General features: G+C 42.5%; 1 protein-coding gene across 2 annotated transcripts in view; it reads right to left on the bottom strand.

Moving 5' to 3' along the window:
* CTNNA3 (catenin alpha 3) overlaps positions 1 to 15643 on the bottom strand; it is a 958387-nt gene that overhangs the window by 776510 nt on the left and 166234 nt on the right. The gene's annotated exons all lie outside the window — the stretch shown is intronic.

The raw sequence follows: 15643 nt of genomic DNA, 5'->3' as shown, positions 1-15643 counted from the left end.
TCCTTGAGAGCCCTCACCAGTAGAGAACCTCACAACATGTAGCTTTCCTGCAACAAAAATAAGTCTACAGGGCTGCAGGCTGGGAACTTGCTGTTTATTTGAACTGCATCTCAAGAGAGTGGTGAAGGGGGGAACTTCCACTTACTAAGCCTGGCTCCATTCCATAGTACCCTGAGCTACTTAGTTAACCCTATCATGACCATTTACTACAGTAGAATCATAGAATCATCGAATTCAAGATCAGAAGGGACCATTATGATCATCTAGTCTGACCTCCTGCAAGATGCAGGCCACATAAGCCGATCCACCCACTCCTTAGCAAGCGACCCCTGCCCCATGCTTCGGAGGAAGGCGAAAAACCTCCAGGGCCATTGCCAATCTTCCCTGGAGGAAAATTCCTTCCCGACCCCAAATATGGCGGTCAGCTGAACCCCGAGCATGCGAGCAAGACTCTCCAGCCAAACCCTCTGGAAAAGGTTATATCATACCATTGACCCATTGTACTATTTACCAGTGTGGCACTTAATTGACCTATTGACTAAGCCCGTTATCCTATCATACCATCCCCTCCATAAACTTATCTAGCTTAATCTTAAAGTCATGGAGGTCCTTCGCCCCCACTGTTTCCCTCGGTAGGCTGTTCCAGTATTGCACTCCCCTGATGGTTAGAAACCTTCGTCTAATTTCAAGCCTGAATTTCCTGACTGACAGTTTATATCCGTTCGTCCTCGTGTCCACATTAGCACTGAGCTGAAATAATTCTTCTCCTTCCTGGTATTTATCCTCTGATATATTTAAAGAGTGTAATCATATCTCCTCTTATCCTTCTTTTGGTTAAGGAAAACAAACCGAGCTCCTCAAGTCTCCTTTCATACGAAAGGCCTTCCATTCCTCGGATCATTCTAGTGGCCCTTCTTTGTACCTGTTCTAGTTTGAATTCATCCTTCTTAAACATGGGAGACCAAAACTGCACACAGTACTCCAAATGAGGTCTCACCAACGCCTTATATAACGGGACTAGCACCTCCTTATCCCTACTAGAAATACCTAGCCTAATGCAACCCAAGACCGCATTAGCTTTTTTAACGGCCACATCACATTGCCTACTCATAGTCATCCTGCGATCAACCAGGACTCCTAGGTCCTTCTCCTCCTCCGTTACTTCCAACTGGTGCGTCCCAGCTTATAACTAAAGTTCTTGTTAGACATCCCTAAATGCATAACCTTACACTTCTCACTATTGAATTTCATCCTGTTACTAATACTCCAGTTTACAAGGTCATCTAAATCTCCCTGGAGAATATCCCGATCCTCTTCCGAATTGACAATACCCCCCAACTTGGTGTCATCCGCAAACTTTATCAGCCCACTCCTACTCTTGGTTCCCAGGTCAGCAATAAATAGATTGAATAAAATCGGACCCAAAACCGAGCCTTGAGGAACTCCACTGGTAACCCCCCTCCAACCGGACAGTTCCCCCTTCAATACTACCCTCTGCAGTCTCCCCTTTAACCAGCTCCTTATCCACCTCTGGATTTTCATTTCGATCCCCATCTTTTCCAATTTAACCAGTAATTCTTCATGCGGTACCGTATCAAACGCCTTACTGAAATCCAGATATATTAGATCCACCGCATTTCCCTTGTCTAAAAAATCTGTTACTCTCTCAAAGAAGGAGATCAAGTTGGTTTGGCACGATCTACCTTTCGTAAATCCATGCTGTAATCTATCCCAGTTGCCATCGGCCTCATGCTCCGGAACCACTCTCTCTTTTAAGATTTTTTCCATGACTTTGCATACTACAGATGTTAGACTAACAGGCCTATAATTCCCCGGGTCACTTTTTTTCCCCTTCTTGAATATAGGAACTACATTAGCTAATCTCCAGTCAGTCGGTACAATCCCCGAATTTAGGGATTTATTAAAGATTATCGCTAACGGGCTAGCAATATCCCTCGCCAATTCCCTTAATATTCTAGGATGAAGATTATCCGGGCCCCCCGATTTACTTCCGTTAAGCTGTTCAAGTTTGGCTTCTACCTCAGATACCGTAATGTCTACCCCCATATCTTCATTCCCATCGGTCCCTCTATCACTATTCCTTAGCCCTTCATTAGCCTCATTAAAGACCGAGGCAAAGTATTCGTTCAGATATTGTGCCATTCCAAGATTATCCCTAATCTCCACTCCGTTTAAAGTTTTAAGCGGTCCCACTTCTTCTTTCTTGGTTTTCTTCCTATTTATATGGCTAAAAAACCGTTTGCTATTGGTTTTAATCCCCTTCGCTAGGTCCATCTCCACTCGTCGCTTTGCCTTTCTCACAGCTTCCCTGCACCCTCTGACCTCAATAAGGTAGGTTTCCTTGCTGATCCCTCCCATTTTCCACTCCTGGTACGCTTTCTGTTTTTCTTAATGACCCTCTAAGACGCTTGCTCATCCAGCTCGGTCTAAAACTGCTACCTATGAGCCGTTTCCCCCTTCTCGGGATACATGCCTCTGACAACTCCTGCAACTTCAACCTGAAGTAACCCCAGGCGTCATCTGCCCTTAGATCCCTAAATATGTTAGCCCAGTCCACTTCCCTAACTAGTCGCCTTAATTTAGTAAAATTAGCCCTTTTGAAATCATACACCCTAGTCTCAGATGCACTATTGATTATCCTCCCATTTATTTGGAAACGAATTAGCTCATGATCACTCGAGCCAAGGTTGTCCCCTACAACAATGTCCTCAACAAGGTCCTCGTTACTCACCAAAATCAAATCTAAAATGGCATCCCCCCTCGTCGGTTCAGCAACCACTTGATGAAGGAATTCATTAGCTATCACGTCTAGGAAAAGCTGAGCCCTATTATTATTACTAGCATTTGTTTCCCAATCTATATCCGGGAAGTTAAAGTCCCCCATGATCAAGCAGTTCCTATTAGTGTTTACCTCCTTAAAAACATTAAAGAGCTCTCTATCCATCTCTAAGCTAGCTCCTGGCGGTCTATAGCACACCCCAATCACTATCCCGGGTGAGGCTCTGGTAGTTTTCTTCCCCAATGTGACCATTGCCCAAACGGACTCCATATTGTCCATTGCAGTGCTAGTTATCTCATTACATTTTACCTCATTATTGATATACAGTGCTACTCCCCCACCTTTACCTTTGCATCGGTCTTTCCTAAACAGCACATACCCTTCCATACCTGTACTCCAGTCATGGCTACCGTTCCACCATGTTTCTGTTATTCCTACGATATCCGGTTTCAATTCCCGGACCAGGAGCTCCAGTTCCTCCATTTTGTTACCTAAGCTTCTCGCATTGGTGAACAAACATCCTAATTTTTCCTGTTGGGCTCCTCTCACTCTTTTCACCCAACTCGGTAGGGACACAGTACTTCCAGTATGACTTGTAGATCTAGAATCTGTCCCCCCCCTCTTCCTTACACGTAACCGCCCCCCTCTGGCTATATCTGTTGTTATCTTGTTGTCCTCACTCCCAATGTGATAATTTGGCGTGGAGAGCACTAGGACCTCTCCCGACCGTCTCCCCCCAGTGTCTAGTTTAAAGCTCTTTTAATCAGATGAGCCAGCCTCCCTCAGTAGGCTTGTGAACTTTCTCTATAGGCTTCATTTAAATATTGAACAAGAGAGACCATTTGCACAGCATTGCCGTAAGTGTGAATGAACCAAAGCTCAAGATCTCCTTATCTATTGTAGATAATGTACATCCCAGGATGTTCTGATGAAATGTAGTGACTTGAATGGAAGTTCTTGGCCTTATACTCATTCTGAGTAAAATGAAAGTGTAATGTTGTTTGGCAGAAGGACTAATTCTGAGAAACAAGCAGGAGCTGCGACCTCAAACTTAATTAAGCATTTGTCCATTAATTATGAGGGTGTACTCTCAGAGAGTTTAACACTCTCTCTGCTCCTGAAATCCCAGACAGAAACAGTGACAAGATATGCTTTTATTCTGCATTGTCAATTAAGCAGGAGGCTATTTTCTTTCACATTGGATGCACAGTTATTTGTGATGATCCTTACTATTGCCAACTAAAGCAAGGACTATTGAAAAAGCACTAACTTGAGTTGACCTGCAAAATACAACTAGTTCAGAATTCAATGTTCTGTTTTCTATATAGGAAAGAAAGACAAGAACTGCGCTCTGCTCTCTAAATATGCTGCCAGTTCAATTCAGTGTCTAAATCAAGGTCCTGGACTATTCATTCTTATCGAGATAGTTGGATCCTATCACAAAGGCAAACAATTAAGGGGAAACTGGAGAAGATGCTTCCACTTTTAGTGCGCAAGATGGAACTATATGAGAAACTGAACACAAATCTTACAATTTATAGGGCATGTTGAACAATCCTCTCAATATTCCAGATGACTACCTCCTGGATTTGTTCCATTTTTAAGCAAGTATTTCATGTGCCATATGCAGTATACACCCAGGACTATGGTGATGTGTGTCTTAAAAATGCCTAATAATCAGTACTGCTAATGACAGACTGTATCCAGACAGCTGTGTGTCAAAATCTATGTATAGGTTAATCCTGTTGCATGAGCAAATAGATGTAAACCACCATTTACACAGGGTCCTCTATAAAACCAGCTGGTTTAGAGTTCCACATTTTAAATGAAGGAAAGAACTGATGGAATCTTTCCAACTGGTATAACTTAAAATGTGCCCACTCTTCTGTATGAATGTGTAGAAATTCTCAGACATGGATTATAATATAAAAATATGAATTTCTACATCATCCAGCTAACAAGGATTAAAGAAATTGAATTCTTAGGATGAAAGGTTTTTCCTGAGTGTTTGCTCCTTCCCCTGCTCTCAGTACGGAAAGCCTCGCTGAGATATCCAATCCATTTTCCTCATTATTAATTTTACAGCTTCTATAAACAACGAAGCAAATATGGCTGCTTGATAACACGATTAAAAAATATTTAACTACAGCCTCACAAATCACAGCAAAAGAAAGCCACTTTAGTGAAATTATAGGATGGTAAATTGTTTTTATTTAAGATATCTCCTGGCATTTTTAGTGCATATCCCGGAGAGTCAGAATCTTTTGCATTCGTAAAAAAAAAGTTGAGATCCATGTATCTTGAAAGATAACGTTGTTCAACCTTTATTTACATTATATACAGCCATAAAATATTTAGTTACAACTTCATGTACAACTCTGATACAGTCAATTTTAAAACACCTATAAGGAAGTACAGCATTTGGTAATTAAATTATCATTAAAAGTAACTGAATAAGGAAAATGCCAACAATAGCATTCTGTAGGGTTTCCCACCACCACCACCTACCCATCTTTTTTCATATTTCTCTCATTTGAAAATTCCACTGCAACACTAACTTACATATCAACCAAGAGACACCGGAAAATTCCTTTAATGACAATTCTAATGCCACTTGTTTCCAGTTTTAGTAAGCTTTATCTTTCACTTAGTGGGAAACTAGTTAATTCTTACAACTTTTTATGTGATTGTTTTGAGATGGAACTGGATACCTAGCCTGAGAGAAACAAGTCCTCTACCCACACAAATGGCATAACTATTGGGAAAGCTATTGTTACCCTGTGCCATTAATATGACTCCTCCTTCTACATGTAAGGTAGTCAAGTTTCCATGACGATATAGGGACCTAACCTGTGAAGTGCTGAATACACAACCTCCATGGAAGTCAGCATCGCACCCAGGCCCTGATTCAGCAAAGTACTTAAGCATATATCTAACTTTATGCGTGAGTAATGCCATTGACTTCAATGGGACTAACCCCAAGCCCAAGATTTTAATAATTACCCTCAATGCTGATACTGTCAGTTAGTAAAAATTGTGGTATGGCCTCTTGTCCATTAAGAAACAGGCAGATTATTTCCCATCAGACAGGAGCTGTCAGATGTTAATAACTCTGATCATTAACAATGTGTTTCAGATTTTAGCCTGCATTCTTGAAATGAAGGCTCTATATATTGTAATAACTTCCCCAAATCATATAGTATCTCAAATAGCACATGTTAAAAATCTTAGGTCCTAGCAAGTCTTCCTATTCAGTAATGAATAATTCCACCACTTAAAATGAGTATAGTTATCAAAATTTGCTAGGTTAATATTTAACTTACTTCAGAACCTATTTAAAATTTAGCTTTTAATCTGATACTAGAGCTTTCAGATTCAAAAACTGCACAGCACCACTCTCCAGAGTACAATTTCTCCTGTGAGCACAGGTGAACAATTTAATGCCTTGCCTTTCTACTGCTCACTCTAGCGAGGTGCTCAGGATCCTAAATTCTCACTGAAATCAATGGGCGCTGAGGGCACTCAGCAATAGAGCTGGGTAAAAATTTTTAGTGAAAACCTTTTTTGGTAAAAATGCAGACTGGGTGACATCAAATTGTTTTGGAATTTGTGTCCGTTTTGCCAAATTGTTTTGGCACACTTAAAAATCCCCCCCCAATTAAAAATATTTATTTTAATGTTTTGGAAACCAGACATTCCAATTTTACAGTTCAAAACAACTTTTTGTTTCAAAATTAACCTTATTTTAAAACATTTTAAATAGTTTAAAAGCTTAAAATCAAACCAACAAAAAAAAATTTTTTTGGACTTTTCAGAATTGACAGCAAAGCAAAAATCCCATTATTCACACAGCTCTATTCAATATCTTAGAGAAGATGCTCAGCACCTTACCAGATACAGACTCTAGTTGCTAGAATGTCAGAAACAGCCCGAGGCTCACAACACAGTATATAGCTAGAGCCCTGTGCAGATACAACATTTGTATCTGCATCTGATCCACAAAAATGGTTCACGGATATAAAGTGGATATCTGCAGATTTGCATGGCTCTATATATCACACAGTCTAGTGACTACAACTATCTCTCTAATATTTCAAGTTAATAAAACTACTTAAAACTTTTCCCCACCTTACCCACTAGTGGATGAAATTGGGAATTTGTTTTGGGGGTATTAATTAATGAAACTACTATGGAGAGCAGCTTGTTTGTGTATACAGCATCTGCAATTCTCTAAATACTGTGGCTGTGGTTTAATAATTGCTGCTGTTCTTCATTTGCTCTTTAATTATTTTAAAGATCAGATAAATATGCTGTTGCTACTAAATCACGTCATTCCAGTGTATTGTAGTACATAGGACTTCATAATCAATTAATAATGCCCTACTGAGCAGTTTCAAATCTCAAGCAAAGAAATCTAGCATCCAGAGGTACTTCTGTGGAAGTGATGTTAAAAACTAGATCTGGAGAACTAACTCAGAACAAAATTTATACAAACAAATTTTGCCTCTTTAATTCATGAACACAATATTCAGATTGAATAATCAAAATTTGCCAAATTGTTTCTACAAAAATTCTTGCTCTGGAGCTTTAATCAGACTATCAGACTGAAACAGAGACAGGGTGGACATGTTTGAGGAGAGGAGTGACTCCTCTACGTAATGTTTCTGTGCAATGAGGTGCCTTGTGAAAAATAATTGTTGGTGACTAAAATGTAAAGAATCTTTATATGATGGAGTGGAATTTGAACTTTTGGGGCTAGGGATAAATTATCCCTCACCTGATCACCTCATTTTAAAGGCAGGGGACTTTTTTAAAAAACATAGGTTATCTTTGAAAATGAATACATCCATTTATACTTTAGTTATACTAATAAAGGACTAAATTATAGCTTTGCCACAAGCCTTATGTATGGGACAGTGCATTGTTGTGCTGGCCCAGGAGCAGCTGGGAAGCAAATTATGACTCAAAGTCATAATCTGGCTCCTTGTTTCCCCACTGCTCTGGGAGAGGCATAGCCAATGCATCAAGTGAAATTCTTAGAGGTACCAAAGTCCCATCGAACGTAACTCAGTTAGATAATTTGTAAATTTTACCCTCAGACTCCATCTGACCAACTCCTCACCCACTGGCACAGGAGAGGTAGCATAGATTCCTTATTCCACTGAGTGATCATGCAGGATGGACCACAATCTGGCTCCCTTAGCCTAAATGAACGAAGATTTCATGTCAAATATAGACTCAAAGTGTCTGGATAGTTAATGTGATTAATAATGATGTAGAACACCTTTCATCTGTGTCATTCATTTGTATCAGGCCTGGTTTGGTATTGAGAAAAAAAGTTGCCATCTGATGGCAGTATGGTGATTTACATACAAGTACAGGCATAATGGCACTGCCACTGTTTATGCTGCTTCTATCCTGTAGCTAAACAGATTTAAGCTCTAGGAATTTCCAGCCAGTACCTTTCATAAGTAACTAATTAAATGTTAGAAAGAAAACAAATAAAATAATAATGCAGAATTTGTTTGACAGCTAGATAGTGGGTTACATATTGAATGTAGGTTTCAGAGTAGCAGCCGTGTTAGTCTGTATCCGCAAAAAGAACAGGAGTACTTGTGGCACCTTAAAGACTAACAAATTTATTGTAGCATGAGCTTTCGTGAGCTACAGCTCACTTCTTCGGATGCATAGAATGGAACACACAGACAGGAGATATTTATACATACAGAGAACATGAAAAGGTGGAAGTATGAATAACAACAGGAAAAGTCTAATCAATTGAGATGAGCTCTTATCAGCAGGAGGAAAAAAAACTTTTTGAAGTGATAATTAAGATGGCCAATAGAAGGTGTGAGGAGAACTTAACATAGGGAAATAGATTCAATTAGTGTAATGACCCAACCATTCCCAGTCTTTGTTTAGGCCAGAGTTAATTGTATCTAATTTGCATATTAATTCGAGTTCAGCAGTTTCTCTTTGGAGTCAGTTTTTGAAGGTTTTTTGTTGCAAAATTGCCACCTTCAAGTCTGTCACTGAGTGGTTAGAGAGGTTGAAGTGTTCTCCCACTGGTTTTTGAATGTTATGATTCCTGACTTGAAGGTGGCAATTTTGCAACAAAAAAACTTCAAAAACAGACTCCAAAGAGAAACTGCTGAACTTGAATTAATATGCAAATTAGATACAATTAACTCTGGCCTAAACAAAGACTGGGAATGGTTGGGTCATTACACTAATTGAATCTATTTCCCTATGTTAAGTTCTCCTCACACCTTCTATTGGCCATCTTAATTATCACTTCAAAAAAGTTTTTTTTCCTCCTGCTGATAAGAGCTCATCTCAATTGATTAGACTTTTCCTGTTGTTATGCATACTTCCACCTTTTCATGTTCTCTGTATGTATAAATATCTCCTGTCTGTGTGTTCCATTCTATGCATCCAAAGAAGTGAGCTGTAGCTCACGAAAGCTCATGCTACAATAAATTTGTTAATATTGAATGTAGGACTCTAAAAAGAAAAAAGTTCACTATAACATAACACAGATTCTCAACTTCTCATTGCCAAGGGGTAAGCAGACTTCTAATGTATTATGAAAGTCTAACGTGGGTTTTAATACCTTTTTTGGTCTCTTCTATGTAACCCAGTAGAGTTCAGCAGTATTGGTCTCTGCAGCTCACTTGTTAACAATCTTTAAACTGACTTCAGAGAGATGCTCATGCACTATAGTCACAAAACTCCGAGTCTTAAGTTTTATCACACCGCTTAGACTAACACAAAGCATCATTTCATATATAAACATGGGAGCTATGAAAGTATTTCCCTCTGGATGACAATGATGATATACTAAATGAACTGAGCATTGTCATAGTGAATGGTGACTCTAATACACAAGAAAGGACTTAAAGGCAGATATGTACTAAAAGTAACTCAGCTAATAATTGTATTGAACAAGTTATAATAAACAATAAAATATTAAAATCTTACATTTGCAAAGCATCTTTCAGCCAGACAGAACCTCAAGTATTTTACCAACTATACACAAGAAGCCCTCCTACCATCACAGATATATCCAATGTATACTAATATTATAAAGCAGTTTAGGCCAGCAAGTGGCAACTGACTTATACAAATAAAACTACAGGGGATATTTTGTCACAACATGATAACATTTTAAAATGTATGGGGTCACCACAGTTACTCACCCTGAAAAAGTCCTACAGAGTCATTCATAACCACAAGTAGCTGGGCATCTCAGTCCTACATCTCATCCAAAGATGCATTTTTAGCAGCATAGTGCCCCCTAACATGTTGCTGGGACATACGTTCAATACAGATCCAGGAAGAAGCATGCCAAATGCTACATCTTCCTTGGTGGTCTCCAGTTCTATCTACATATAGACCTAGCCTGATCTCACTTAGCTCATAGAGCTGATATAATCAAAAGGTGCTACACCTTTTGCCTGGTTAAATATAAGAGGAAAGTGTTGTTGAAGGTTTGTATGATACACTATACAATGAGAAAATTAAATTGATAATATTCCACATTAGTCCATTAGACTAGTGTACGGTCACTCATGAACCCTGACAGGTTGTTGAGTATTAGTTTTATAGTTATGTATCTTCAACTAGAGTTTTAGAGAGAAAATTCATATCCATATTCTGTCAGAGTCTGTATTATCTATAGGACCTTTATAAATTGCAAGAGCTCTGTAATTAATGCTACGCTGAGAGAAAGTGGTAAAGAACCACTTCCTGGCAATGACTAACCATATGCAGAGATTTAAATTTACTCCTCAACATAAACATGAATTAATAAAAAGGTTTTATAGAACTCAACAGGAATCTCATCCAACAGTAGTTTTCCCTGATTAAAATGAGACATTGCCTTTCCCTCCATCTTGTCTTCCTCCTCTTTAATTTCCTCATTTAAGAATTCTTTATCTGGTTGCTTGATTCTCCTTGTGAGGGAGGCATGCAAATTATTAAAAGAATACTTCAATTTGTCCTAAGGCCCATGTTTTCATAGCCTTGTTATTCTCTTCTTGCAAGCATGTGACAATTACCATTTACAAACAGCTGTTATTGGTTTAGCAGTTCTTTGGCTCCTTTTAAATAGGCCAAGCCAATAATTGCTTGGAAATCTATCTCTGCACTGGACATTTAAATCATACTCATGACAAATGGCTTAAAATTTAATCAGTCAGTACAAATACTCTAAATCTTGATTGCCCCTCTTGCAGAAAAATCCATAGGCTAAGGGTTGATGTGCTAGGAAATTCTATGCTGATTCTGCAGACCCCTCAAACACTACATCAAATATCAGGAACAATATCTTAAAGAGAGCCTCAGGATCCTCCCTTTCCTGGTGCCCAGATCATGTGAAAGGAAGATTACCATGGAACTTCAGCATGGAATTTTCGAAATGGAAGGAAGATTCTGCTGAACTACAACTCTCTCTTTTGTTTTCTCTCCGCCACCCAAGAGAAATCCACTGGGTCAGCTCCTCCCACTCATGTTCTAACACTTGGGGATGCTCTAGCACTCCGCTCTCTACTTTAAGCAATTTAACTGTGTCTAGCTTAGGTCCAATAGGAAAGTTGTGTGTATTCTTCATTCATAGCATGTGACACTTTAAAAGGTACATCATCCTGAAAGAATGTTATGCTTTCTGAGTCTTATATCCACCACAGAGTTGTCTTGAGCCTTCTGTCTATCTCAGAACTTCACATGACTGCTGTGATGAGGAAGAAATAAGAGTAGTGAAGTGAAAACATTCAACCAATATATTGTCTTCTAAAAGTTTCAACAAATACTAGTGAGAATATAAAAGTAATTGATTTTCCAAAGGAGGTATGGACAGAAGAGTAATATGGTGTTTGTGTTGATTTATTTGTGGGCAGAGCTTTATATTTATTATCTAATGTGTTATCTTTCACAGTGTCTGTTTATTGGAAGCTATGGATATATTTTAGATTGAGGATTTATCCAAAATTCTGCTCAGTGAAGAAGTAAACCCACCTACACAAATAACTAGCTAAGGATTAAATGCTTTTCATTTAATTTACTTTTCTTGTATGTATTATTAATCAGAACTGTGCTAAATATCAAACTTGTCTTGTGTCCAAAAGAAAAATGTACAGCTAAAACAAACTCCCGCCTTCAGGTACTTTTCAGGTGCTTTGTACTAATCTTCCAACCTCAAGGTCTCATATCACAGCCAATATCCATTAGTCTGAAGGCTGCCTTTATAGTCTGTCAAAGGCAGGGAGAGCACATAATTTTTTTTAAGAGGCATAGACAGTCACTGCTCAGATTTCATCATAAATTTTCAACTCTATCTGCTCCACTTTATGGACATGCAAAAACATGACAAGAAGTTGTATATATGAAAGCACATTCTGAGGCAACTGAAACTAACAAATCTAGCCTTGATGAAAACAACCATTTTGTACTTCAGCCCTCCTTTTCATACAGTATTTATTTTGATGCAAGTCACTCTGTGCTATGCTTACTCAGACAGATCCAGGTGATCAACATCACATTGTCGTCTGTTCAAGTCAAAGCCTGTCAGTTGCTGAAAGTTGCTTTTTTAAATGAAGAGAAAGGCTTTGGTTGCAGTGTTTTAACGCTTTCACCTATATTTGCATTCTGCTCTCTTCAGTATCCTTACTAATCAAAAACCAGTGAAAAATCTTGAAACCAAAACACCAGCCAAGCAAAACTGAAGGGTGGATAGTATTACTTCAGAAACGCTATTTTCATGATTTACACAGTAAGAAAGAATAAAGCTCCTGACTGCATCTCCATACATCCCTGAAACACTAGCTGCTGCTGAGCAGAATCTGTCAGTCATGTTGTAATTAATGTAATTCCAAAATATTTGACCAAAAAGTGTTGCAGAAACAACATTAAGAGACTCTGGGTGAAAATCTGCCCCCATTGAAGCCAATGGGAGTTTTGCCATTGACTTCAATGAAGCCGGGATTTCATCCTCTGGTCTAACTGCCAGAAGAGAATTATAAAGAAAAAATGCCTGGTGGTTTCCAAGATTTCTCACTTGAAAGAAAGACAAAGATTACGGTATTTTTATTCCGCTTAGGCTGTAGAAAAGAATTTACCATGTATGAGCTATCCTCCCACTTGAAAAGAAGGAAGGTAGTAATTCTTGCAGCTTTTAGGAAGAGTGAAACAATGATCACCTGTGTGGCAACTGTCAAAACATAACCCCTAAAATATATAGAGGATTGTTTCTATATATTGACCAGCATGTCAGTATGTAAGCTGTTGGTCGGGGCTCAACTCTCCAGCGGGCGGGAGGGGAGCCACACCGACTCGCTTCTTGTCCCCTCTAACTGGTGGGACAGCAAGAGAAGACGACAGAAGACACAACACTCCTGTCCCCAGGCCCTGGATCAGGGGGGCTGAAATAACAATAGTTCAAGGCAGGCCAGGCCCAGGGGAGCAGGGGCTGGGAGGCAACAGCAGCCTCAAGCCCCAGGCCCTCTGCTCACAGGGCAGGGGGCCACATAATAGGAGCCCAGGCCCCCCCCAGGCCCTCTGGAACAGGGCAGCAATACAAATCAGTCCTAGCCCCAGGGGGCTGGGGGGGGGGGGGCAGGGGGTAGCAACAATCACCCCAACCCCCCTGGAACAGGGGGAACAGGGGCTTGGGCACAGCAATCAGTCCCACAAGCTCCAGCAGGGGGGGGGGGGGGGTGGTAACAGCAACAACTCCCAACCCCCCCCAGGCTCTGAACAGGGGCTTGGGCAGCAGCAATCAGGGCCCAGGCCCTGGGCCCTCTGGGGGCAGGGGCAGCAATCAGTCTCACCCAGTCCCCTCCCCCTGAGCTTGGGTGAGGGAGGGTGACATCTATAGCAACCCAGGGCCCCAGGCTCAGAGCAGGAGCTGGGGAGCAGCCCCCCAGCACCCTAGGCCCCCCCCTACAGCCCTCTGGGGGGCAGGGGTAACAGCACAGGCTCTTAAGGCCCAGGCCCTCTGGGGCAGGGCCAGGGGGCAGCAATCAGTCTCAGGTTCAGGTTCAGACCAGGGGTTCAGAACTCAGGTGGGGCAGCACAAGAGTTTAGCAGTCAGTCAGTGGCCCACAGTCCCAGTCTCAGCCAGTCAGCAGGCAGTAGCAGTAAGCCCAAGCCCTCAGCAGCTCAGGCAGCAACACTGGCCTAGCACCACTCTCAGGAGCACAGCAGGGCTGAGCAGCACCTCCCCCCTATAGGGCCGCGCCCGCAGCAACAAGAGGGGCCTGCCCGGCCAGCGGCCCAGAGGCAGGCAGGCAGGAGCAGCCCAGCGCCTGCAGCCAGGGCTGGGGCAGGCAGCAGCAGCAGCCAGCAGGCCAGGCCAGGCCAGGCAGGGGCCAGGGCCAGCAGGGGCAGGGCAGGCAGGGCCCTGGAGCAGGCAGGGGCTGCAGGGCAGGGGCAGCCCAGGCAGCAGGGGCTGGCAGGGGCTGGGCAGGCAGCAGTGGGGCCAGGGCCCAGCAGGCTGGCCAGGGCAGGCAGGCAGGGGCTCAGGGGCAGGTGGGGCAGAGGTGGGCTGGCTGGAGCTGTGCAGCAAAGCAAGTCAGCTCGGTGTCTGGTCTGGGGGCAGGAGCGGGCCCAGGGGTGAGTGGTGGGGGGCACCCACTCCTGGGTGGGGGAGGGGGGGGGCCCTGGCCTGTGCCCACCACCGTGGCAGGCAGCCCGGGCCCGGTCCACGGGGGGTCAGGTGGGTCCCTAATGGCGGCTGGCCGAGGTCGGCTATCCGGGCCTGACCGAACCCAGGTGCCGGCTACCTGCCATCTCCCCTGCCGGGTCCGGGGGCCTCGTCCTCCCGGCGGGGCTCGGCCATCTCCACCAGGGGTGGGGGCCAGTCCGGGGCTCCCCATCCTCGGGGGCTCCTGTGGCCCGGCCCTCCCGGCGGCGGGGCCGCCGGCCGCAGGGTGCGGGCTCGGCGGCGGCTCTCCTCCGCGGCGCGGCGGCGGCTCCTCGCCGGGGAAGGCGGAGGGGGGGGAAGCCTCCTCGGTCCGGATCAAGGGGGGCTTCCGCGCGGGTTCAGATCCCGGGGCCCGCGCCGGCCGGGGCCCCCGCTGGGGCCCCCCTCCCGGATCGCGCCCCTGGGTCCTGGAGGTTGCCCCGTGGCTTCCGCCCGGCGCTCTGCCTGGCCCCCGGTGGACTCTCCTGGGGCGCCCCTGGGCGCTCATCCTGTCGGGCCCTGGGGACTGGAGGGGCGGGGGCTGGGCTTCTGGAGGGCCAGGACAGTAACTTAATTGAAACATACAAAGAATGACAAATAGTCAAGTATCTGACCTAACGTGTGCTGGGAATGTGGTGTCCTCAGAGAAACATTCACTTTGGTCATACTGTATGGCCTCCCAAGAGACTCACTAAAGAAAGCTTAAAAAGTTTACTATACCTCAGAATTATTGCAGTGTACTTAAAATATCTTCTCCTTTTTTATAATGTTATCTTCCCAAGATATATTAAATAGAAGTCAGCAAATAGGAAAAAATATTCAAATATTTTATTTGGAAAAAATCATGAAGTTCATGGAGTAAATTATTCAACAAACATATTTATCAATTCAGATGGCTTTATAAGCTAAGAGAATAATATAAAAATTCCATTTAATAAAGGGAAAATATTCAATACATATATTCAGGAACTTTCAGAACTTGGAGTGCTGAATATTTATATTATGATTTACCATAAAGGCCTAGTAGTCATGACTGAAATACAGGAATTGAAGGGTATGTGCAGTTCAGGAAAGACAGAAATAAAGGCAAAGGTAATGAAGTATCATTGTATATTAATGAGGAGGAAAGAAACTAGAAGTGATAGAGTGGATAAAACAGTCAG

Source organism: Mauremys reevesii, linkage group 7 (genome assembly GCF_016161935.1).
Source record: "Mauremys reevesii isolate NIE-2019 linkage group 7, ASM1616193v1, whole genome shotgun sequence".
Classification (NCBI taxonomy): Eukaryota; Metazoa; Chordata; order Testudines; family Geoemydidae; genus Mauremys; species Mauremys reevesii.
This window is presented reverse-complemented; position numbering and strand designations above follow the sequence as displayed.